Source organism: Hermetia illucens, chromosome 3 (genome assembly GCF_905115235.1).
Source record: "Hermetia illucens chromosome 3, iHerIll2.2.curated.20191125, whole genome shotgun sequence".
Lineage (NCBI taxonomy): Eukaryota > Metazoa > Arthropoda > Insecta > Diptera > Stratiomyidae > Hermetia > Hermetia illucens.
In genome coordinates this window covers 160,676,628-160,701,737 of record NC_051851.1, presented here as the reverse complement: position 1 = coordinate 160,701,737, position 25,110 = coordinate 160,676,628, and the positions used below count along the sequence as shown (strand labels likewise).

Below are 25,110 nucleotides of genomic sequence, written 5' to 3'. Positions count from 1 at the left end.
CGGCCGAAATATAGCAGTTAATCTGGCTGTAGCTGATTCAAAATCTTCTCCTTGAGGTAAAACTTCTGAAGGTTTCCATAAATAGTCTTTAAAATTAGTTCTGATCGTCGGCAGAGGTTGCTGTTCCTTGCAGTTTCATTTCGAAGATGAAGCGAGTGGTGGAGAAGTTAATTTTCCCAATTTATTTGCATGCAAAACTGGAACTCAGTTGCCAAACTAAGCGACACCCACCAATTATTTGCACTGGACTTTAAATTATTATCCTTCTCTCCAATAAATTGAGGAAGATTTAATTAATTAAAAAAAAAGAAATAAAAAAGAATGTACGGTTACAACAATTTCATACGAGGGTTGTTTCAAAAATAAGGTTCCCAAGGCTGTAACTTTGTCGCGAGGCTAGGCAAAATCTGGCAACACCGCCTTGTACGTTGGTTCCCCCACCACTGATCCCAACAACAATCGTCCGTCTGCAATAGTCAATACCGGTCTGACAGCCATCCGCGGTGGAGCCCGTCATAGCCATCACTGCCAGGTCCGAAATTTGTGCGGTCATCCGAATTTGGCACGCAAAAAAATTAGCTGCTGAAATTCCTGAGGCTTTTGAAACTTCAATTGACAGCATTTCAAAAGAAAAGCTAGGCTTCGGCAGGGGAGGGGGGGAGGGTGCTGTACATGTTCTGTAAAAACCACAAACATCAGCGCATCGACTGTGCTCGGAAGTTTGTGAGTGAATGCGGCGAGAATACCGAAGACTTTTTAGACTACATTGTTGCGGTGTATGAAACATGGTACCATTACGTTACTCCGAAAACAAAACAACAATCTCGCCAATGGAAACACACTGAGTCGCCCAAACCGAGGAAGTTTAAGCAGAAGCTGTCAGCAGAAAATGTCATGACAACAGTGTTCTGGGCCCGGCGTGGTTTATTGGTTATCGAGTTTATGCCTAGAGGGACGACAATGCGCGAAACAGACGACAAGTTGCAAGACGAAGTTTCCAGGTTTCTCAACGGGTTGTCGGCGGATTTCTTTGAGGCGAAAATGCAAAAGTGGATTAATCGTAACAAAATAGTTTAAAAATCAACGTTTCCAATAGTGTATTGGTTTTTTCAATTAAAAAATTCCTTGTGCTTTAAGAAATGTAGGTACCTTATTTTTGAAACAACTCTCGTAAATACTTCACTTTTTTTATTACGAGGCACAGGCAGCATAGCTAGGTGAATTTCTAAGCGGTCGGCCTTGGGAATTGGCAGCTAATTCACAGGTGATGACTGGGGTGTACCAACCGTTATGTGGCACAAGAAACTTAGCGGTTGGTACACTCCAGTCATTACCTGTCTGTCTTGGATCTATTTAATATCATCATTTCCCACGAAAGCGAAGACATTCATTGTATTTCCACTAATTTCCTTGTTGATACTTTAGCTAGGTTTGTCTGATCCTCAAGCCCTCGCTAGGAGATGTATCGCCAATGACTGTACACGAAATCAGAAATCCCCCATTTGCAGCTTATTAACACCAGAATACCAAAAAATGTACTCTTCTTCTTCTTCAGTTTTTATCCAGTTCTGAAGCAGGTCTGCTCGTTTGGATCGGTTGCGCCATTTCACTCGATCAAGGGCCTGAGCTGGATGGAGTGGCCAAGTTTTCAAGTCACCATCCAGCGCATTAAGTTATCGTTATTTCGGCCAGACTTTTGGTGGTTTCTCAACAACTTTGATGGCAAGTTAGTTCTCCATAGCGCGAATTACATAACCATACAATCGAAGACGCCTCTCTTATGATTTTTCCACAATCTGTACAACCCCATACCGATTTCGGATGTGACGATGGCATCTTACGCAACTGATCCGATGCAGCATCTCCACCTCCATTACCGCGAGGCGCCATTCATTTTCTTTGATAAGCCGCCTACTAGAACCATAGAGGATGACATGGTAGACGACTCTGCGGTAAAGTTTGGATTTCAGATGTGTTGATCACAAAGAATGCCAGTTGTAAAACGTCACCTTATCTAAGTTACGATGATGCGTGAAGCAATTTTGTTCATGGAATGTTTTTACGATGGGTTTCTATGAAGTTATTTGAGCACCCTCGAAAAAAAACAAGGGACAAAGGTAATGAGCAAGGAAATAAAGTTTCTTCACTTCTACACCTGGATTGTGCCAACGTCGATGAAACCGCGGAAACTGGAAATTCTCTTGTTCTGCAACGGAATTCCTGTGTTGCTTTCGAAGTGTCGAACGTCCAGTTCGCCTTCAATGCTTCCGGGGCCGGATGTTATCCTCCGCAAGCTTTTAGGCAATACTAATATTCCACCAACTAGCTCCCCAAAAATTTCCTCATCCTGTCTCGTTCGCGACATCTGACCAAGTTGAATAAGTTTCCTTTAGACATAGATAACATTGTTCTCTATAAAATTCAGTAATTACCCTTCATTACAGAAAACAGGGTATAAGCAATAGATTTTTCTTGCTTTCAACTTATTCACAATGATTTTTGATCTGAACAATTTCGCCTCCATTCTTTGTTAACTTTATTTCGAGTTCCCTGTCGGTTCTGAAAAACCTTTCCTTCAGGTGATTACAAAATCTGCCGGGTCAAAAGCAAATCCTATCCCTTTGTATTCCATCAACAGCGTCTCCTTTTCATCAGGTTATTGACCAGTTATGCTAAACAACATTGCATAATCAAAAGCTTCTCTATTGCTGGCATTGAAACGCTAGTTAGAAATGCATCCGATTGCATGCTAGCATTACAATGATAAATGCAAAAGGAAAGAAAGAAATTGTATAATTAGAAAACAGGATCTTTGGGTTGCGGGAGGGGTCTACCCTAAAGTAGCTACATTTTGGATTAAAATCGCGGCAACTAAAAGGTGTTTGTTTGGTGATTCATTGGAAGTTCCTTAGCGATCTCTTCATTGCTTACATACCAGAATTGTTGAACGTTTTCTTATGATTTGAGGCGTATATTCCACTTGTAAATTTCCAGAGCGAAGATGAGAAGAGATAGAAGATGAGAATCATATCTAATAATTCGCACTAATGTTCCAAATTTCAACCAATAAGCACATATGTAAAGGTCATCGCCCTTATTCAACAATAAACACATCAAACCTTTATTACCATACTTTTTACATTATTTTCCACTCAAACACGTACTATTTATTTGACGGACGCCAAAAAGAAATATAAATAACAAAAATTCCTCATAACCATGTCAGCAGTACTCATGAAATATACGAAAGGTTCGCCTCTGGTATGGTTTCATTCAATTGATTTTGGTATATGCAGTTCGTGATGCGCCGAAAAAAAAGATAATTTTTTTCAGATTTCTTCAAAATGCATTGCAACTAAAAAATTAACCTGTCCCGAAATGCGCTATTGTTACGCTTCCACAAGTGATAAAAAGATAAACCATTTTGGAATGTCGGTTTTTTTACCGCTTTTATTGTTGCTTTTGATTTTTGGAATATGCAAATGAGTCGGTGAAAGATACTTTTTTTTCCAAGAAGGTTCACATTTGCAATATCAAGTTTACGGTTCATGCAGGTGATGCGAATTTTAAAATTGTTTACGGAAATTAGGAGTTGTTTTTTGAAGCTAATTTTGTTAGTTTGTTTTGCTTTGACACAAGTAGTATTGACTGAAAGTAAAGCGACAATTATGTAAAATATCTTATTTTGGCTCTTACCATTTCTATATTTTAATATTAAACTGTGAAAACTGACTTTTCAATGCATAGAAAAATAAATGAAAGAATATCCGTCGTTTCCTTTCGCTAGTGTTTCTATTTTTGGTGTTTACTCGTATGTCGAGAACCACTTCTTTCTCCTTGTTTTATATCAGTCCGAATATTAGGGAGCATATATCCGGGAAATGTGTATCTTTGTCAATATCAAATACATGATTACCTCTGACAAAATTTTAATTTTAAGTATTAAAACTTCAATTTTTTTTTTAAATTTATTTTTCTGGAGCAAGCGTAAAGCAATAAATGGAGAATTGATGGCCTAGAAAATATATATACATATATAGTGTTGTATTTTTCTCGATATCTTAACTCATACACATTTATAAATGCAATATCTTTTATTTGCAGGTAATTACGAACAGACTGGGTCTTATCGATTTATACAAATTGAAGGGTGAGTGAACGGAACTTTCCAAAAACGCTATAAAGTAATATATAAATTTATAATTTATGATACTGTTACGAATGCTTTACGTGGGCTCGTATCACTGGATTGCGTAGCACTAAACAAAGTGATTTTCGTCAAACTGCCTACCGCCTAAACTTGTTCGTCCTGAAAAGAGAATCATCGCTATCTGTATGGTGTTCCGAATCGTGACCACTTCTCCAAGTACTCCAATTCCACCTTCGTCTGACATCTATCCACTTCGCCTAATTTAGTTAACAGCGTCATGAGATTCCTTAATTTTCCAACGAAGTCCTTCCAATTTCGATTGCGACTTTATTTTATCATCCTTCTTGGGCTGTAGGTAGGTAGGTAGGTCGGTATTAGTGGCCACTACGAGGAACCCAATTAGCGCTGTGATGCGCCGTTTTGATGCCACAAACTCCTAAAACCGTGACTGCTGTTATGAAAGTAGGGCAGAGTCTAGTCGGCTCGAATCTACAGAACCAGTCCGTAGCATTCACGAAGGAAAGCAGCTCTCCCACCCTACAGCTAGAAATCTCTCTGAGGTCACCAAAGAAGGGTTTATCCAGTATCCGTAGCCTGATTCTGGCTAGAGCTGGGCAATCGCAGAGAAAGTGCATGAGGGTTTCCCTTCCTTCTCCGCAGCTGTGGCAATGCGAATTGCAGGGTATGCCGAGCCTGGCGGCATGGTCGCCTTTGCCCAGTACAGACCGCCGTAATCTTGAATGCATTTGCACGCGTCTGGCACAGGAGCTCTCGTGATCGGGCTAGATTATAAGCGGGCCAAATTCTCCTTCTCCTTGACTCCTTGACGGCTGCCAGATAGTGCGAGTAGACTCCGCCCCTGACAGCCGCCAGCGAAACTGTATTCACCGAAGGGCTGCCAAGAGTAGAGCCTCGCTTGGGCAACCCGTCAGCCCGCCCATCCCCCTCAATGCTCCAACGCCCAGGAACCCAAAGGAGGGTGACCTTGAGTGTGCTGCCCAGACGGTTCAGCGCGTCTCTGCACTGTCCCACCAGCCTGGAAGATGCCGTCGCTGAGTACAAGGCCTTGATGGCCGCTTGGCTGTCGGTCAGAATGGCTATGTTACGCTTGGGGATCGAATCTCGTTCCAGCCATCGACATACTTCCATTGTCGCCAGTACTTCCGCTTGGAATACATTGGCGAAACCTGGGAGACTATACGATTTGGATATACTGTGGGTATTCGAGAAAACCCTCGCGCCGACACCCCAGGCCATCTTTGATCCATCGGTGAAGAATACTGAGTCATAACTCTGAAACACGCCGCCGGTCTTCCACTTTGCTCTGGTTAGAAAGTCCACAGGAAAGTTTCTCGTGAAGTTCAGCTTGCGTGTGGCATAGTTCTTGGGGGGAAGGAGGTGAAGGAGTATATTGAGAGCATTTGCCGGGCAGGACTGCAGAGCCCCAGGAGCACCTGCACACGCGGTTCTTCGAATTCTATTAAGCTCCATCCTATTGTATTTTTTGTTCAAAGCCTGCCTCTATATAATAGATCCGTACGTTAGGATCCTCCTAGGATCCTCGACCGGAGACCCCATTTCTTTGCAAAGGTTCTCTTGCAGGCATAGAAGTCTATACAAATCTTCCTCCAATTTCGTTTTCCACCTTTCGCAACGCTCCTTCCATGATGTCGCTCATAATGAACGGAAACATCCCTGACACTAATATCACCAAGTCGTCGGCATACGCCACCACTTTCACCCCGCTGTTGTCCACTTTTCGTCAAATTTCGTCCATTACTATTAACCAGAGCACCAAAGAGATGGGGTCACCCCGGGACGTGTCTCTCTTCACAGCTCTGGTCAAGCGGTTGCCTCCCAGGGCTGTCGAATCTCGAAAAATACTAATTGGTCCCCCAAGGAGCTACGTCCTGATAACGACTTTGCTTTAATTATAAAATCCAGTTCGAATGTAGTTCCAAGCTGACATATCAGCATCTCCCTCCGTCTTCGTATCTTCGACCTTTTTGCAAGCTCATGTTGATCACATAATCTTACGCAATCTGATCCTAAACATGTAGCCCAATAGAACTGCCCCTCGTTCTTCGCTATAGTTCCGGTGTAATCCAAATGCTCACTGGTTACTATTTCATGATATCCCGAAGTAATGTCCCTTACTCGTAAAGCAACAATCATCATTTCTACGACTCTACGACCCTCATTTTCCGAAACGTTGAACACGTATCTTCCCACTTGCAGAAGATTCTGCCGTTTTGCCATATTAACCTTAGCTATCCATATTTCAAGCATTAATTCGGTCCAGTTTCGTCTTTGGTTCTGCTCCTCCAAACTAATTATTCCTTTTACTTCTTCTACTTTTCCAGAGCCTTGCCGTACTCGCTTGAAAGTCAACTTTTTCTCTACCGTAACTCGCAAATGGTAAACACTACTGGATCCCTCTACGATACTCACTCGTGAATCCTCCTTACTTTTCAGTTTTCTTCTATTTATCACTTCGTTTTCTTCACGGTAATCATCCCAAAAACTGTGTTATGCTCATCATTTTTATAATTCGGTGAACCATTGTCTTCAAGTCACTAAGCGAGTTGTAAACTGTTGTTTGATTCCTTGTCGTCCAGCGTATGCCTGTTGCTACCTTTGTCCTTAACGGTCTCAGGTTCTTCTTGTCACTCGCCTCTCGCCACTTCACATTCCGTCTGCTGACTTATCGCCTCTTGAATAGTCATCTCCTCCAGCTTTGCACTGTTCTGCCAGGTAAGCTCACAAACTTCTTCTTGTTTCGTACCTTCTCGCATAGCCTCCTACTGCCATTTTAAACCTACATTTATGACCTCTTCATGGTCTACTGCTTTACAGCAGTTTCGTTCCTCCTCTGTAGTCACCACCTGACTGGTCACTTCTTGTGATTTTCGAATATCCTGACTGGACTGCAATTTATCAGCTTTCTCCTGCCGGTTTTCAGCTTCTTGCACCATCTCTTCCATCGGCTTTGGACTCTCATTGGCGTTCTCACGCTGTATCACTTCCTTCACTATACTCACTTGCTATCTGTTCGGCTACTTCTGCGCCCGGCCGATGACTTCAAGACACTTCTCACGGAAAAATGGAATCATTGTCTTCATAATCATGACGAGACCAAAGTTGTTGCCCTTGATGTTTTGACAGAGTGTTGCACCTTGTCCTATTATCGCACATTTGGTCTTGATAACAAGCTTGTCGAATGGATTGAAAGCTTCCTCACTGGTCGTGCCATTTGAGTTATATTGGACGGTGTTGAATCGGAACTTCATACCCAAAATGCTGGGTTACCTCAAGGTACTGTTCTGTCATCTACCCTCTTTCTCATCTTCATTAATGACCTCTCAAGTAGCACTTCCAATCCAATCCACAGCTTTGCTAATGACAGCATTCTTGATTTCGCGTATTCCTTTGATTCGCTGGCTGACTCTGGTCGTAGCAGATTACGTGCCAACCGGGAGCGAATATTTCAGTCATTGAATGAAGACATTATTGCTTGGGACAAAGCAAATCGTCTTCAGTTCAATGCTTCTAAAACCCAATCCTCTTTTATTTCGAATAAACTATGTGCTACCCCCTCCTCACAATAATTTCTTGTCGATGGTGGGAATATTCCCGACTCACTCTCACTTAACATACTGGGTATTAACATCCCTAGTATGCTCAGCTGGACCGACCACATCTTCGGCAACATTGAAATGTTTGGGGGTTTCTGAATTGTTGCGAAAAATATTTTTTCCATCATTCGACCTAGCGCAAATCTACAAGATTCACTTTAGACCTAGACTCGAATACAACTCTCACGGGTATAACTGCACTGTCTGCTCTTGATAAAGTTCAACGAAGAACTTATAACTCATCGGTGATGTGACCATTATATCACAAATTGAGCCCTTGTGTATAGACGTAATACTGGATGTCTTTCTCTCCTCGGTCACTGTTCCCAGGAAATATCAGGTCTTATCCCTTGTAGAGCCTCTCCTAAACGCAACATCCAGCTAAGCAGCCACTGTCATCCCCATACTCTAAGGGTCAGTGCTAGTCGCACCGTGAAATACCACGAATCCTTCTTCACTCGAACTATTCGAATGTGGAACAGACTACTATTTTCTGTCTTCCTGTTTGACTACAAAATACAGATGTTTAGGCAAGGAGCGCATCGCCACTTCCTTCACGCTCAACGCCTCTCCCATTCCAACCCCAAACTTGGCATCCCTAAGCTGTGTCATCATCATAAAAAAAATATGTTTAGTGGTAAAATTTGGATATTGTCAGATGAATGACATCTAAGGTATGTCCTATGAGAAAATATTTGTCTCAAGAAAATTAACGCCTAACTTGTGTATCTTAAACCAGTTTGAAAGTATCTACTCCTCACAAATTGCTCTGAAATTTGTATATTTTGAAACTTTTTCTGAATACCGTCATGTAGATATTACTAGATTATCCGCTTTAATCCTGAAGTTTCACAAGTATTCTAGGGGATAGGAACGCTGCTGGAATTTTCGGGGTAGTTACTTGCAGAGGAACCAATCATATGTATGTATGGATGGCATGACAGTACAAATCTAGCCTTCGCCTCCATCTATCTTTTTCCCAAGTTGTCCTAATTTGCCGTCGCAGTCCTTCACCTGCAGAAGCCTATTCTCTTTTTGCTGTCAGTACTGAGGGAGGCCTTCTAATAATACCTTGGTCTTCCCGGAAAATTCGAAGAATCCTACTGAATACTGTAAAGGACTATGGACTTAGGTAGGGTATCATGGCTTTACGGAAGCTTGCACAAGAATCCAGCGCCTGCCACCAGTGAGATTTCGACTGCGCTATCCGGACACGTTCTTCTTCTTAATATCTTCAATTAGACTGGCTGTAGGAGCTCAATATTTGAGATTCTCTGGGCTCTTTCCCATAATTGACTGCCGTATGTCCAAACTGCAGGTGCGCAGAGAGAAAATTTCGACCGAGGCGAAAATTAGGTAGGCTCCTCTATTATCCCTTTAGCTTTAGCTATTTCGTTGTGTGCCTCTGTTTCAGTCCTTCCAAAAATTCGGACCCGTGAGAAATTGTCCCCTTCTTCTCTCCCCTCCTCAGACCTGAATCAATCGCAAAAATACCGCACACCGCCTGCGTTCGGTATCATCCTCCCCTGGGTCTTGTTTTTGGATTTTTTGTAACGAGTTCACGTTAGGAAAAAGCCATTAGATAATTGGAAATGTTAGTTGTCACTGAGGGCCTTCAAATTTGGTTACATTGGCCGAATCCGACGCATTTCTCACATTTTTTTTAACCAAACTGGTAACCAATCTTATGGTCTCAATAGTAAGATAATTTTACGTCATTCCTTTGCTGAAGGAATAGCCCCTGAATGATGGTGAAATGAGTGCATGTCAGTAAAGTTTTTCAGCGGCCCCATCACAACCCTCTAGAGACTCAGAACCAAACCAACCAACCAAAACCAATTGTCTCTGAGCAAACTCCCTTCAAGGTAAGAAAGACACTCACTTCAGGTTTCTTTAGATTTCTTTCCAGGCCTGTTTTTCCTTCATAATCAGTGTTATCTACCGTTCTCTGGACAATCGTCTGGTTCAATGGAAACCTACGCGAAAGTTGATAACTACTTCGCCATCTCAACTATGGGTCATATTTTCTACTGTACAATGGTCCCTGCTTTTGGGTCGCTACAGGCTCAATCCCTAGCTGAAATAGGTTTACTTAGTTGCCGTGGTGGAGATAGTCCCTATTAAAGTATTAAGACTGGTGCATAACATCCAGCGTGGTTCGAAAGAATGACAGTTCCACATGCGGCTCTAGCCGTCTAATCTGCTGCAAAAGATTCTTGTAGAGTTTACTTTGGAAGTGGTATCCGAATGCAAATTATGGGCGGCTCTTCAGGGTTTGGTTCGAAAACACTTTATTTTTCCGCTCCGGTTAGAATCTATTTCAGTTCTGAGTATCTGGCGTTCGCTATAATATGGAACTATTATATAAACTTTCCTTTCCTTCATGCAATGTGCTCCCTATACCCATTCGGCTCCACCGGATGAACCCATCAATACCTTTCCATACGCTATGTATCATGGAGTATTAATATATGTATGAGCAGGATCGTAAAAAGAAAATTCGGTGCCAGGGTTATGTCCCTTTGCCGAGATTGCAATAGTCGCTTCTGATATGGAATTTTTCGAGCTTCAACCAGCCCATGTACCGTCTGGCGATGTCCTGTGCTTGGGCTGCTTGGGGGATGTTCGCTCTAAAATAGTTTTTGATTTCTAGGTAGTGCTGGAGGTTAGACAGTATTTTTGGCCTGAAATACGCTAAGCTAGCCTTGACTTTTTTGGACGACAGCTTGAAATCAGGTGCCTTGACTGTAAAGTCTCAGGAATTGGTATCTTCTTTTGCAAACATGCACTTATCCTAGTTAAGGCTAAGTTTGTGTTCTCTGAAAGGATGCGCATTTGTTCCTGCACTGTCCATAATGAGATGAACAAATCAGCACCATCGTGTAGGTATCCGCGAATGCTGTACATATACCTTTAGAACATCTGGATTGTGTTTTTAAGAAATACAGGCAAGCAAAATCGTAGTTAGTTACTGCTGTTTTTTGGAATATCTTCTGCAACTGGGAACTGACAACATCCCTCTTTAAAGTATATTGTAGAAAAGATAGCTTTACCATAGATCTTTAGAAGTGGACCCTTGATGTGCGGAATTGGATATCTGCCAGGCATTGGCTGTGTGTTGAAATCGCAATAGGTACTTGTAAGACTGGATTTCCTGATTTCAAGGTGATCATTTGCAGTGGGCTACGGCCGTTTGAAGGAAACACTGGCTTATAGGGCACCATGAAGTTGAAGTATCGAAGATGAGGGAGAGACATTCTCTTTGTAATTGGCCAACTCTAGTTACAGCCCAGTTGGGAGACTCCAAAGAAGGCTCTGCCTGTAAGGTGGGGTACCTGATATCCTTGGTGAACGCTACGGGCTGACTCTGAAGATTTGGACTGCGCAGATTCTGCTCCTCTTGTCGTAGACGAGGTATCATAGTAAGCTACAATTCACAACTGTATCGTGTTATCCATTTTGTGTCTCCTTTTATTAGTGATAAAATTTGATGAAATTCCCTTGATACTTCCCCCCTCCCCTGATATTAACTCTTCAGTTATTCGTTTGCGGAAATGGAGACGAAGATGTTACGTTGTACTAGTGGCGTCACACGTTTAGATCACATCCGAAATGAGGATATCAGCGATCGTTATGGGGTTGCTTCGATCGTGGAAAAGTTGCGAGAGAGGCGTCTTCGATGGTATGGTCACGCGATTCGTGCCAACGAAAATTCACTTGCCAAAATTGGTCTGAACATTGAAGTCGATGGTAAAAGACCAGAAGGCAGACCTAAACAATGGTGGCTTGATACGCTAGATGGGGATTTGAAAGCCTCGAGATTGCACCCAGATCAGACATTCGATAGAGCCAAACGGCGAAGCCGATTACGACGAGCCGACCTCGCTTGTGAACGGGACAAAGGCTGAAGAAAAAGAAGAGAGTTATTCGTTTTTCAAGGCTCTTACTGAGAAAAGTGTAATACTCTTGAGTTTACCAAAAGCAAACTGAAAATGACTGCAATCCTTCATACTTTCAATATCATAACTCTATTCTTTAATGTCCACTTTTCCTCAAATTTTGGTCGAAACCCCATTTTCGAAGCTTATTAATAAAAACAAATTTTCCATCGTTCCCGATTGAGTCACCTTCCAGAACTGAAATACTTAATTGAAATAATAAAACTTGTTGTTTCTTTTTCGTTGGTGTGGGTATTTATTCTTGCAAATACCGATATTTCGGGAACCACTTGTTCCCTTCAACAGTACAAACTTGTTTGCACTGATGAAGGGAACAAGTGGTTCCCGAAATATCGGTATTTACAAGAATAAATACCCACACCAACGAAAAAGAAACAACAAGTTTTATTATTTCAATTAATTAATCGTTGGAAACACCGCATAATTTCACTCTGATGAAATACTTAGTCACGCTAGGAAATCATCGATTATTTTAATCGATAATTTCCTGGGTCTGGATTATCAGCAGACACAAACGATAATTCGGATTATTAAAATATTGTAAATGACAGACAGTACTGCTATCAAAAAAAATGTTCCCGATAAATTTGGTGTTAGCATTTTATCAGCGCAATAATTGTTTTAGTTTTTCTAGTACAGTAGGTAGAGGTGTCTTATTCGATCTTGACACAAATTATCAGTTTGGATAAAAATTCCCTGGAAGTTGCTCAGTTGTCGTTCACATGGTCTACTCTCAGTGTTAATTTTGACTTACAATCACGGCGTAGGCTGGTACTTGAACCTAATTCGAGGTCTGCCAAAAAAGTTCGGAACAGATTTTTTTTACTGGTTCCGCGGCGACTCAAAGGCAGCGTCATCCTGTCTAGTGTCTTTCGATAGGTTAGTGTAGTTTAGTGTCAGTGTAACATAGTGAACCTTTGACCCGTGGTCCACATGGCACAAAAAAAGAACAATATGTTGTGATTTTTGGCAGAATTAGGTAACATGAACACTGAAATCATGGCCTTATTTATTGGTGTTAAGTGATGCAGTGATCGTGAGCAGTTCAAAGTTATACGAAGAGATCGGACTGTTTTTGAAGGGGCGCGAGGTTCCAGACAGTTATCTAAGAGGCCGACCAAAAACACCGCACCCATCAGGTACTGTGGTAAAAATTGAAATTAACAAGAATCGCCGCCGAACATTGGGAGATGCAGTTGGTTTGGGTTGCAAAAGCGTTCATAGTGTTTTGAAGCGAGACTTGAATATGTCAAAGGTTTCACCCCACATGGCTCCACAAGTTCTGACAGAAGAACCAAAAGAAAACTGTCTTCGAGTTTGTGAAATTAGATTTCTTAGAACAAATCTGAAAATATCTTATCATGAGACAACGCAGAAGATGGAAGTACATTCTGGTGAAGAAACACGCCAGCTTTTTTGTCAGGGGAACTACACGTGAAGAAAATCCCAATATAGAAGATCGAAAATGATTGTAAGGCTAATTTGTCGGACCCAACAAGCCAAGCGACCGGGGAAAGACGGCTGAAACACAAGCATAGACATGACAATAGGATTTTAATGCTGGACACCATTTTGACAAAGCCGCCAAAAACCACATTTTTTATCCCATAAAAACCCTAAAAATAGGACTTTCAATATCTCTCTGCGAATAAAACATCTCATCAGCAAATACTCTTATCCTTGTTAACATTGCCCCAGGACCTCCCGTTGAGAAACAGATGAAGAGGTTAGTCTAATGATACTTGACTATGATTAATAAGGTGTCAATGTGTTTAGTATAACAGGAGCCGAAGCCAAATTTGGCAAATTAGATGATGATGTTCTGCTTGAATGATAGACTAGTCTACGTGTTTTATACTGTCTGAGCGCAACGGTGGCGGACCTTTAGGTAACTGACATATAAATCCCTTTTTAGAGCGCATATATGTCTGTTTTCACGCAATGGAATATAGACAATTCACACATCTAGAGTCTCCTTCCTTATGTTTTTGTTTCTTCTTTCATTTTTCAATGACACTTTAGTTCCATCATGAGCACACTAACAGCTGTATGGAGAAAAATCCGGGTTTGATATGAAAACCATGTCAACCTCCTGCAATTGCATATTTGATCTAAGCATTCCAATCCTGCGGAGAATCCTCCCTTTCCTCTTGCGGCGACCCTGGTCAACAATTAGACAAACATAGACACAGAGATCCTTGATCATGGTTTGAACTTGGAGAAGTAGGTCTGAAAGTTGATCCTGAACTAACTCGATGACTGAAACGTTAAGTCTGTGTCCCTCTCTTAGATAGATCTCAGATACCCAAGGCTAATCCCTGCATCATAAGCTGAATTCCTTTGTTAAGTATCCTCTGAACTATGATCCAAAGTCACGATGTTTCATTTTCACCTTTACCATTACGTCTAGATCGTTCCCAAATGCGATACAATTTTTTATGAAATGGATTTTCTTCCTGAGGATTTTTGGTATTCTAGGCTAGTTAAGCGTGAATGTTTGACTTTCTTGTCGTACTTTATCGAATAGTCGCTTTCAGATTCCTTTTGGAAGACATATAACTAGTCTGACCATATATTTCATCGCTACGTTCTGAAATCGAGAAATTTTAGAGTGGCGATCGTGTAGAAACCAGTCTGCATTGCAACACAGACGAAACTTTTACGATAGAACAGAAACTAAATCACAAAAGCCATAGGGTGTATGCTCAACCGTCTGCGGCAGCCTCTTAAAAAATTTAAAGGATCCAGCGCGGTCATCACCCCTCGTCTGTTATGGTTTGGTGGTATGACCTATTCCGCCCATTTCAAACAGAAAGCAGTGAAAACATAGGGTGCTATCTACCGAAATACCGTATAGAGCCCTGTGACCGTTTTGCCCTTCTCCAGGTAGTCGATGCAGATCATACCCTGTGAATCCTAGAAAACGGTGGACATCACCTTTCCAACCGATAGGACAGTCTTCGCCTTCTTCGGAGGACGTTTGACAGGTTCCATTGTTTCGGCTGCTCCTTGGTCTCCGGTGTGTAGTAGTGGAGCCATGTTTGGGGTCACGAAAGTACGTAGAAACTCCTTTGGATTGCACTTAAACAGTGTCAAACACTGCTCTGAAGTGGTCCCATAAGTAACAAGCGCAGCCTTGTTGTCCGAAGTGAACAAACGCGGCATCTATCGTGCCGACAGCTTGCAAATGCCCAAAACTTCATGCAGAATATGACCCACACGGTCTTCTGAGATGCCTACTTTCTCACCTATCTCGGGCACCTTCTTCTATCTTTTTTTAACTTTTCTAAACTCCGCGAACATGACCACCTCCACCCACGGTCAGAACAGAAGTACGAGTCTGATTTGGCTCAAATTTTGGCAGCAGCTATCTGCGGAAACGTATTACATGATAGTGAATTTCTCTTTTGGTAATGGCGCCATTGGGTGGTAAAGCTAAGTACTTATCGGACTGCCCTAGTACAGTGTCAAGAGCGCAGCAGTCGCGATTGCGGAAGGAGGACCAGACTACACAGCAAGATTCAAAGATTTTTTTGGTAAGGGGGTTGAAAAGTGTAGGAACGATTGAGGTAAAGTCGAAGGAGAAATGCAAGATAAAACTGGGCATTTTGGAAACGTCAACAAAGTGGGACTTGAAACGAAGTTCGAAGATTACCCCCAGGTCTTGAAATGAACTCAGCCGTGAAAGGGGTTGCCCACCAAGAGAGTAGGAAGGAATATTTTGGAGCAAGGGGAGAGAAGAAACATGGGACCGTAGTTTACAGCTAAAGAAGGATCTCCGCTCTTGAGGATGGGGATGAAGAAAGTTGCATTCTTTGAGACTTTTGTTGAAGATTATATACAGAGAAAGGGAAATGTATTGTTTATAATTAACACGGAAGAGGTTAAGAAGCCCATCAGGCCCAGGTGCGACATTTATGATTACCAATGAGGAACTCAGCTAAGGTAGGCGTAGAAAGAAGAATGGCCAGAGATTCGAGGCAGTCTGCATCTGGAAGAGGTAGTCGAGGTAGTAAACACGGAAGAGTAGTAAGAACAGAGGATTGCTGTGATGAGTTGAAAATTAATGCATGAAAGGAAAGTTTGGGTGGGATTACGAAAATGGCAATTTTTAGAACAGAACGGTTCCAAGTCACCGCAGGCCATACATGTGATTTTTTTACAGAATATGGTCATGTGGGATATCAAACGAAAGGGGTCGATTAGTACTTTTCAAAACTGATTTTATTTCTGATATTCAAACCTAGGGGATTGAGGGCTGACAATGTATGCCCCAAAAAGTGTAACAGATCAAGTTCGCAGAACCTATATAACCGAAAAATCTGAAAATTGAAATCTTGTGCCTACACAAAATTTCAAAATCCATCTCATTACCATATTTTAGAAATTTACCCCAAAAAGCCTCCTCTAGGATGAGCATCCTAGAGATACCAGATGGTGTCATCATAAGTATGTCTAGTGAGGGAGAGGCTATACCTTCTAAGTAAATAATAATATAATACACAATTTTGGAAAGTTTGAGGAAAATGCAATTATTATTAACAAAGTTATAGAATGTCAAAATTTTGTATTTTACGTGAATTTATCCCAATTTGAAATATGTATGACGCCATGGTCATACAAAGTGAACTCATAGACACGGCAGAGTTGGATATATCAAGGAATATTTCAAGTGAGAAGGACAAACACAGGGGACATGAATACAACATACAATAAACGGGAGGGAGTTGGGAGACAAGTAGAGCAACACAATCATAAGTACGTAGAATCAGAAGAAGAGAAGACGGGTTCGGCGCGGAGTGAATCTTTGTTTGCAATTAGGATTCCACCGTTAGTGGACTTAGGTGATGCATCTTGGTTCCTTCGAGGAGCCAGATTTCAGGGGTACAAATAGGATGGTGTTGCTGAGGTAGCGCAAATTAATTGAACGTCCCTAACTTGATTCTTAAATCCCTAATATTTTGATAGAACACACAGTGAAGATGAAGCCAATTAAATTGATCAGCGAGGCAGCTGGCGCCTGTACTATGAATGAACGAACTAGTAGCCCCAATCAAAGACGATAATCACTACTTTGTACGTTCGCTGATACAATTAAGCAGGACTAATGGTGCCAATCACAAAATCGATTATATTTTACTCTATCCATTCCCTTAGGTTATTAGGTAGACGTGTCCATAGCCATAGATCCTTTCGCTCTGCAGGAAACCCAATGGTCTGGTCCCAAAAACGCGCCCATTGAGCGCGAACGCGGTAAAAATGGCTGTAAACTTCTCTATTTTGGTAGCTCCTACACTCAATATGTGGTGTTGGCTTTGCCATCTCAGAGGGTTTCTGTGATGATATTAAAAAGTCGAACGATTTAATGATCGGCTGATGAACCTCACCAATATATCAACTCATCGCACTATTGAGTGCTTCACCGTTACGCACCGCAGACAGGTCGACCTGATGCAGAGAAAGATGCTTTCTGGTAACTTCTCGATGAAAACACCTGTCACGTGCCTGCTGATGGCTATATTATTATTGCTGGCGACCTTAATGGTCATGTGAGTGAAAAGACAGACTGTAACAGGTGTCATGGGGGAAAGGGGTTCGGAGCACGCAACAAGGGTAGCGAGCTTATGAATATATGGTTCATCAAACGATTGTCTAATCTTCCTACATTTTATAAGGGGAATAGTAAAACGCAAATGGACTATTGACCATCACCGGTTGCAAAGTCGTTCCCTATGACACCATCGCACCTCAACATCGGCCGTTGATTGCCGTCCTGTGAATCGAGCCACCGATAAAACAGCGTGAGGAATGCACTGGCCAGCTGCGCATTAAATGGCGGCGATTTCGTGAGAAGAAATTACCTCACTTACGCGATTACCAACCATTATGAATATGGAAGGATCGTGGAAACAAATGAACGACACGATCCACAAATCCAGCTCTGCAACCCTCGGGATCACCAAGTGGCACTTGGCTTTGCAGTGACGATGCCAATTGGCAAATTTATAAGAATGCCCGAGCGGACCATTACAAAAATATTTACGATAAACTGGACACTCGGGATGGCGAGAGAGATCTGTATCGACTTGCCAAAAGCCGAAACGAACACACACAGGATATCGAACATTTCTATTGCGTTAAGCACAAGAACGGTACTTTGCTTACCAACCGTTGAGCCGCAACGGATAGATGGCGAGAATTCTTCGAGCGGATTTCAACTGCAGAATTTGCAGAATTTTTTTCACAGTTATTGCCGACATTTGGAACAGTTCCACCTGTCAGCGCAACTGAAATCGGGGAAAGCCACAGGACCTGACAACATCGCATCTGAACTCTGAAAAGCGAAGAGCTGGGACCCCAACACTGTGGCTCAGTGAATTCTTTAATCGGGTTATTCAGGAAGGAAAAACTCCAACCGACTGGCAAGAAAGTACCACTATTCCAATATGAAAAAAGAAAGGTAGTCCGGCAAAATCTTCAAATTACCGTCCGACCCGGTTACTTTCTCATACCATGAAGATTTTTGAACGCATTCTTGACAACTATGATACATTCGCGGAACCGTTGAAATAACAGTGCATGAAGACGGATTTGTCAAGAACTGCGGAACTACTGACGCAATACACGCTGCGCGGTGCCTCATGGAGAAACATCGTGAGAAGCATCGCCTTCTTTACATTGCATTTCTGGATCTAGAGAAGGCGTTTGATCATGTACCACACGAACTCATCTGGTATGCTCTACGACAACACCTAGTGCCAGAAGAACTCATATGCTGGGTCCAATTGCGCTACCATGATCCGAAAAGTAAAGTTCGAAGTATGCCGGGTGTATCAAAACCGCTTCCTGTCTCTGTTGGTGTTCATCAAGGAAGCACCTTCTCCGTCGCACGGGGCATCCAACGTCCAGCGCCCTATACACTGTTTTATGCAGATGATGTTTTCCTAGCATCTAATAGCAAAAATGATCTCGAGCTCTCTCGAACTTGTCCAAAAATGGAATGATCACTTCATACAACACGGTCTCAGATTGAACCTAAATAGAACTGCATTTTTGACGACCGATCCCCATGGAATTGGCACAATCACGTCAACGGCAGTGACCTGCCCAGAACTGAGCGATTGAAATAACTCGGGTCAACGCTGTCAGCCAAGGGAGAACTGCGTTATGAAATTGCTTCACGCATTAATGCAACCTGGATGAAGTGGCGTTCCGCAACTGGTGTTTTTGTGATCGACGTATCAACGAACATCTCAAATCTAACATTTACCGGAACGTCGTCCGTCAGTCGCTCTCTATAGTTCTGAGTGTTGGCCGACTATAGAAAACAATGAACGGCGTCTTGCGGTAGTAGAGACGAGATTGCGTTGGACTAGTGGTATGGTACGTTTTGATCACATTCGAAAAAGGATATCCCCGATCGATATGGGGTTGCACCCATCGTTGAAAAATTGAAAGAGAGACGTCTTCCATAGTATGGTTACGTAATTCGCACTAACGAGAATTCACTTGCTAAGATTGGTCTGAACATCGAAGTCGATGGTAAGCGACCAAAAAGTTGGGCCAAAACAACCGTGACTTCATACGCTGGATGAGGATTAAAAAGCCTCAAGATTACATCCAGGTCAGGCATTTGATAGGCCGACCCAGCTTGTGAACGGGACAAAGGCTGAAGTAAAAGAGGAAGATATCCAACTCGGATGAGGGCCGGCTTTGGTACAGTTCTGGAAAGCTGCAAATACACCCCGGTGATTATGACGGAGATGTTGGTTGATCTTCGGGGCCGATTTTTTAAAACTCTTTGGTTGGATCGATGGCTCATTTCCTATGTAGGCAATACTACCTCCTTGACTCATATTTTAACGCAGAATTCCTTAGGATTTGGTTGCAAGTGTCATCATTAAAACAGAATTGGCGTTGACATGGAAAAGCCATGAAGGTATAGTGGTCACCCTAACATTTGTTAATGGTGAATGGTGTTGATCTAAGCAAATCGCTCAGATTCGTGCCTGGCGAACATTCAATTCCAGCAATTACGGTGTTAAAAATAAACGATATATTTGGTACTTATGTCGTTATTTTAACGAGATCCCATGTTTACGACCACGACTTTAATATATTTCCTTCGACGCTCCATAGATTAACCACACTAGAAACATTATCTCCATTAGGCCGGTTATGATGCCGCAATTAAATGTACTTTGGAGAATTCTTCTTTCACGTGTCTCTCTGAATTTGTGGTAAATCTATTGGATTTTCTCCAACACACTTTTTTTTCGCCTGAAATCTTGCAACTAAAAGGCGCCATATTTAAAGCCATGACTGAGGTCTATGAATAGAGTCACCGCGTAGAGGTCTGTGTCCTTGTCGAATCATTAATTTTACGTGCACATTGACAGAGCCATGGTCTCTATATCTTCTTTGATTTTTATTATATGTTTTGTATCTTCTCTTGGATTTTCGCATACTTCTTCACGCAGTCTGTATCTAATTATAGAAGAGATCGGGATAATTGAAGTAGAATGGCTGAATTACGTTTCAGGTTGATGAAATTAATAGCCGTGAAAACTTCTAGGGGTTTATTGCACTTACAGATATAATTTGCACGGACAAGTGAAGGTTGAATTAGAGCGCAGGGCAATGATTCTGTAGATTGGGTATCTGATGCGCTTAACCTGAACTAGATCTGAATGCTGAAGAAGTTGGGTTTCAACTTTCTTGGGGAGGTCGGCTGAGAGTGGTTACTTAATCCACTTTAGTCGGAGAAAAAATGGCTTATTAATTAGTGACCACATTCAGAGCGTAGTGCGTCTCTTCGGACCCCTGGAACATGCGTGTAATAACCTCCGACAAAAGCAAGGCCACTTAGGTACAAACTCTGAGGGAGCGTGTAAGGAAATTATGTATGATGAAGTATATTAATTTTAAGCCCCCCTGCGGATACAGTAATATTCATAATTGCAACTTTGGTATCTACTTCTACATTCCTGTTGCCGTTAATCAATTGGAACTGGTTCTGCCGTGGTAGCAATCAATTTACAAACATAAGAATTTTCTTACGTTTAGATACAGTTTGTAGGAGAAGCAATTTCGAACAGCAAGAAAGTGGTTTAATGATCAACTGCATCTAAAGGTACTTGAGAACTGCATGTTTAAGCCTTTCGGTATGTATTTAAGTTCGTAAATTTTCTAGTTATTGACGCAAGCAACAGATTTCAAGTGGGAAAATGTGTTTTGTAGAAATAAATCTTATAAATTTAGAGATATTCGTAGCTTTAACACGCCGAAATCTCCAATTACAATAAAACATTTCGAATCGTACAAAATTGCTCTACAAATTGTATCCAAAGAAAAGTATCTACAAGTATATAATTTCCATCGATTCCACCGAACAGGAAGCTTGAAAATGAGCTATTTGAAAGTAATAAGGCCTCTAATTGTATCTTTCCTCTAATTCTAATTCTATGGCTGCAGACTAAGATAGGCGAGAACTGATTGCAGACATTGAATCAAATTTAAATTTAGGCCATGATAAGAGAACACGTGCCTCTAAATATGAATTCACTTAAATATTTTCAGCATTTACATGCGGTTGGCAGGGAGGAGGAGCATTACAACATTTAGATTATTTGCTTCCACAAATTCAACACTTACATGTTAAGTGCGATTCTGTGTAGGAACGAACATATCCACATGGCCGAATGGGGCTTATCTGAGAGAACTTATCTTTAGTTAAATGAGTTTCCTTTTGGCTTCCATCAAGGTTATCGGACTGGAGAAGCAACGTGTTGAGTGTAAGGTACCAGATTTTAGCGTGTAGTTTTGCAAAAATAAAGAAAACTTGTTGCTTTATCGGACGATTTCCAGATGTGGATCCGACTGAGTCGGATGTGCTCAAAGAAGATGTATGACAGAGCAAGGTGCCTGTCTACGATTCGTACATATTTTAAAATAGAATATTGAATCCCGCATGAGCGGGAATATTAAAAGAATTTTGAACATTTGCTTCTTACGGAACCGAAAAAAATGCACCCAACCCTGGTACCAAGGAAAAAATCCCATTCTTAGAAGACGAGGCTGACATTTGTAGAGAACGGGCGTGTCTGCAATTAGTATTATTAATAAAAAGAATTTAAAATTTAAATTAAATTAAATTTGATCAATAATGATGGGTTGGGGAAAAAGAAGAAAGTATTTTGTCAATAGATGGCGACACTTAAACATATCTTGTGATGTGCTTATCGCATCGGGTCATACAAGTATCTCTTTGACAGTGTTGTGATCGTACGTTTCAGTCTCAAGTTACAGCCCGTGAAAGATGGAGTCCATCAAGCAAGAAATTCGTCATATTTTACGTTTTTACCACAGTTAGATACTAGACAGCTACCACACTCCCCCTTGCCCCTCAAGGGAGAAAATCGGTGTTAGTACGCACGATTTCAAATTGTTTTGCCCTTGAGCATGAGCGAGATGTAACGAAAATAAGATCAGGTGTGTTTGACATACCGCCCGAACTTTTATTGGTAAGATCAGCAAGTTTTTGCTTATATATAAGTGAATACGTGTGACAACTTTTTGCTATATGGGTGAGCACGGCAGTAGTACCGGAATAGCAAAAGCTCACCGATCTCTCTCTTACCAATACGATTTGACGAAGATTATGCCTTTTCCTTGTTTAGCGTCTCTGATGCGTACAGATAAGCTTCTGCAGCCCATTCGCAAGTGGGGTCATTTTGGTGTGGGTACTGCCTATAGTAGATCTACTGTAGTTTTTACTACCTGAGAGGTGAAAATGCAACGAAGGTGGCCGAAACAACTTGTGAAGTTTGAGCCCGATACTGTAACGATTCGCACAGCACAACTTTGGTTCGATCGATTTCGTTCTGGTGTAGTAGATGTCGAAGTACACCCCGTACTGGTAGGACAATCGTCGTAGAAACCGATAAAATCATCGAAATCATCCAAATAGACCTGTATGTGAGCATTCGCTCGATTGGCCAGAAACTGGGTAAAGACCATAAAACCGTTTGGAACCATTTGCAGAAAATTGGATTCCAAAAAAGCTGGATGTTTGGGTGCCACACGAGTTGACGCAAAAAAAATCTCTTGGACCGAACCAACGCCTGCGATGCATTGCTGAAACGAAACGAATTCGACCCATTTTTGAAGCGGATGGTGATTGGTGATGAAAAGTGGATCAGATACGACAACCTCAAGCGAAAAAGATCGTGTCCAAACCATCGCTAAGCTCGCATTGACGGCCAGGAATTTTTTGTTGTGTTTGGTGGGATTGGAAGGAAATCATCCACTATGAACTGTGAGCAACTCGATCGATTGAAGCAGGCGATTGACCAGAAGCGGCCAGAATTGGTCAATAGGAATGGTGTTATGTTCGACCAGTACAACGCTCGGCCTCACACGTTTTTGATGACCCGCCAGAAGCTACGGGAGCTCGGATGGGATGTCCTATCGCACCCAGTGTATAGTCCGGACCTGGCACCAAGTGATTACCACCTTTTCCGGTCCATAAAAAACGCTCTTGGTGCTACTAAGTTGCCCTCAAATGAGGCTTGCGAAAACTGGCTGTCTGAGATTTTTGCTTATAAGGGGGGGGCGAACAAAAGGGCATATGTTTGACTTAAATCGGATAATTCTAAGCATGTTAAATAAAGCGTCGGGTGGCGGGCTAGACCGGCCCCCCACCATAAGACCTAGGGTCACTCGGATTGGTCGTGGAGTTCGTAATGAGAAGGAGCCAGACCTCAAAAGAGCCAAAGTAAGAGGAGAAGGAATGGGGAGCTGGCTGAAAAATCAAATGTCACTATTGATAAAAAAAATGGAAAGCTTACGGAGCAGCTAATTGCTGGGGAGGCGGACCCCCCGTCTCCAAAGGTAGCCAGGAAAAAAGTACTTCTGCAGCCATGGAGGAGCCGGTCTGCCTTGAAGGCGAACAAGTTTTCGGCAGTGAATCTGTCCGTATGGAGGACACAGAAAACAATCAAGCTGATGGTACGAGACACAGTGACAACGGTGGCGGTGGAAATGTCCCAGAGGAGGATGCTAACCAGGCTGCTTATGGCGGTGACAAGTGCGGCAATGATAGCCCTGAAGAGGGAAAACTGGGTGAGTTTTTACTCTATGTTTCAAAAAAATTAAAAAAGAAAAGCAAAAATGAAGAAAAAATGTCCAACTGAAGGAGGATTGAAAATTTAAAAAATGGTACGACCGGGACCACAATTAGCACCCGAAATAAAGAAATGGGGGGGGGGGGAGGGTGCCCTCCATTAATATGTATGAATTGGGTGGTAGAGATTTAGCCACTCTACTTAATGGGAGCGTAGGGCTCTCAAATTTTATTATCAAAAAGACGGGGGCAGAGAGAGTCCAAATAAAATGTAAGAAACTAGCGGATTACAAGAAAGCATGGGAGGTCCTCGAGCGAGTGAAGGCTCCTCATTTCACCTACACTCCAAAGGAAGAAAAAGTGCAAACCTTCCTTCTCAAAGGCTTGGGTGCAGAGGAAGAGTCCGATAAGGTGCTCAAAATGCTCCGGGAGACGGAAACTGCGGTCAAGTTCCTCTCAGTGTCACGTTTTAGTACGAGGAAATCCGTTTTGGAAAAACGAATCCTGCCGCACTTCCTCGTGCAGATAAGCCCGGAGAGCCGGGCAAGCGATCTGATCGGCACCTGCTAAGTGGCGAAATAGTCCAGTTTCGAAGATGTCAGCGCTATGGTCACTCGGCAGTGAACTATCAAATGACCTTGCGATGTGTAAAGTGGCGGAAAGGCCATATCGCAGCCGAATGTTCGCTGACTGAAGCAGAGGGCAAGGAAAAAACTTTCTGTGTCAACTGCGGAAGCGGAGAGCATCCGACTTCGTACCGTGGATGTCCTGCATACTGCAATGTTAAGGTCACCAGGCAGCAGGTGTCAAGATCGGCCCAAAGGACGGAGGTATCAGCGGCGTTGAACTGTACCGTCCCTTCGGCACCAATCGTCCCGGGGATCCCGTTTGCAGAAGCAGTCCGCCAAGAGGGAGCTAGAAGCCGCAACAAAATACAGGTGGCGGGATGAACACCATCCTCAATAAAATATTAACCATGTGTGAAAACATGCAGCATACGCTACATGTATGCAATACAAAAATAAACAATATAACAGAATATTTACACAAACAGCATGCCCGCTGCGTAGTCACAGCGGTACCACTGGACGGTCTCCGGATCATCGTGATTAATGTGAAATCCATCGAAGAGCGGGGCTCCTTGATTTTGCTGCCAGGTAACAGCCTGACATTGTCTTGATTTCAGAAACCCACCTCAGTCCGACGCATTCGACAACATTCAAGGATTTTGAATTCGTGAGG

General features: G+C 42.3%; 1 protein-coding gene across 4 annotated transcripts in view; it reads left to right on the top strand.

Annotated features, from left to right (window-relative positions):
* LOC119650970 (beta-1,4-glucuronyltransferase 1) overlaps nt 1–25,110 on the top strand; it is a 339,594-nt gene that overhangs the window by 236,505 nt on the left and 77,979 nt on the right. The window contains exon 1 of one of the 4 annotated variants that reach the window (XM_038054232.1): nt 12,453–12,883. The exons of the other annotated variants lie outside the window; for them this stretch is intronic. The gene's annotated coding sequence lies outside the window, so the exon portion shown is untranslated. Of the gene's footprint in view, nt 1–12,452; nt 12,884–25,110 lie in introns of those variants that run through there. 4 annotated transcript variants of the gene reach the window in all.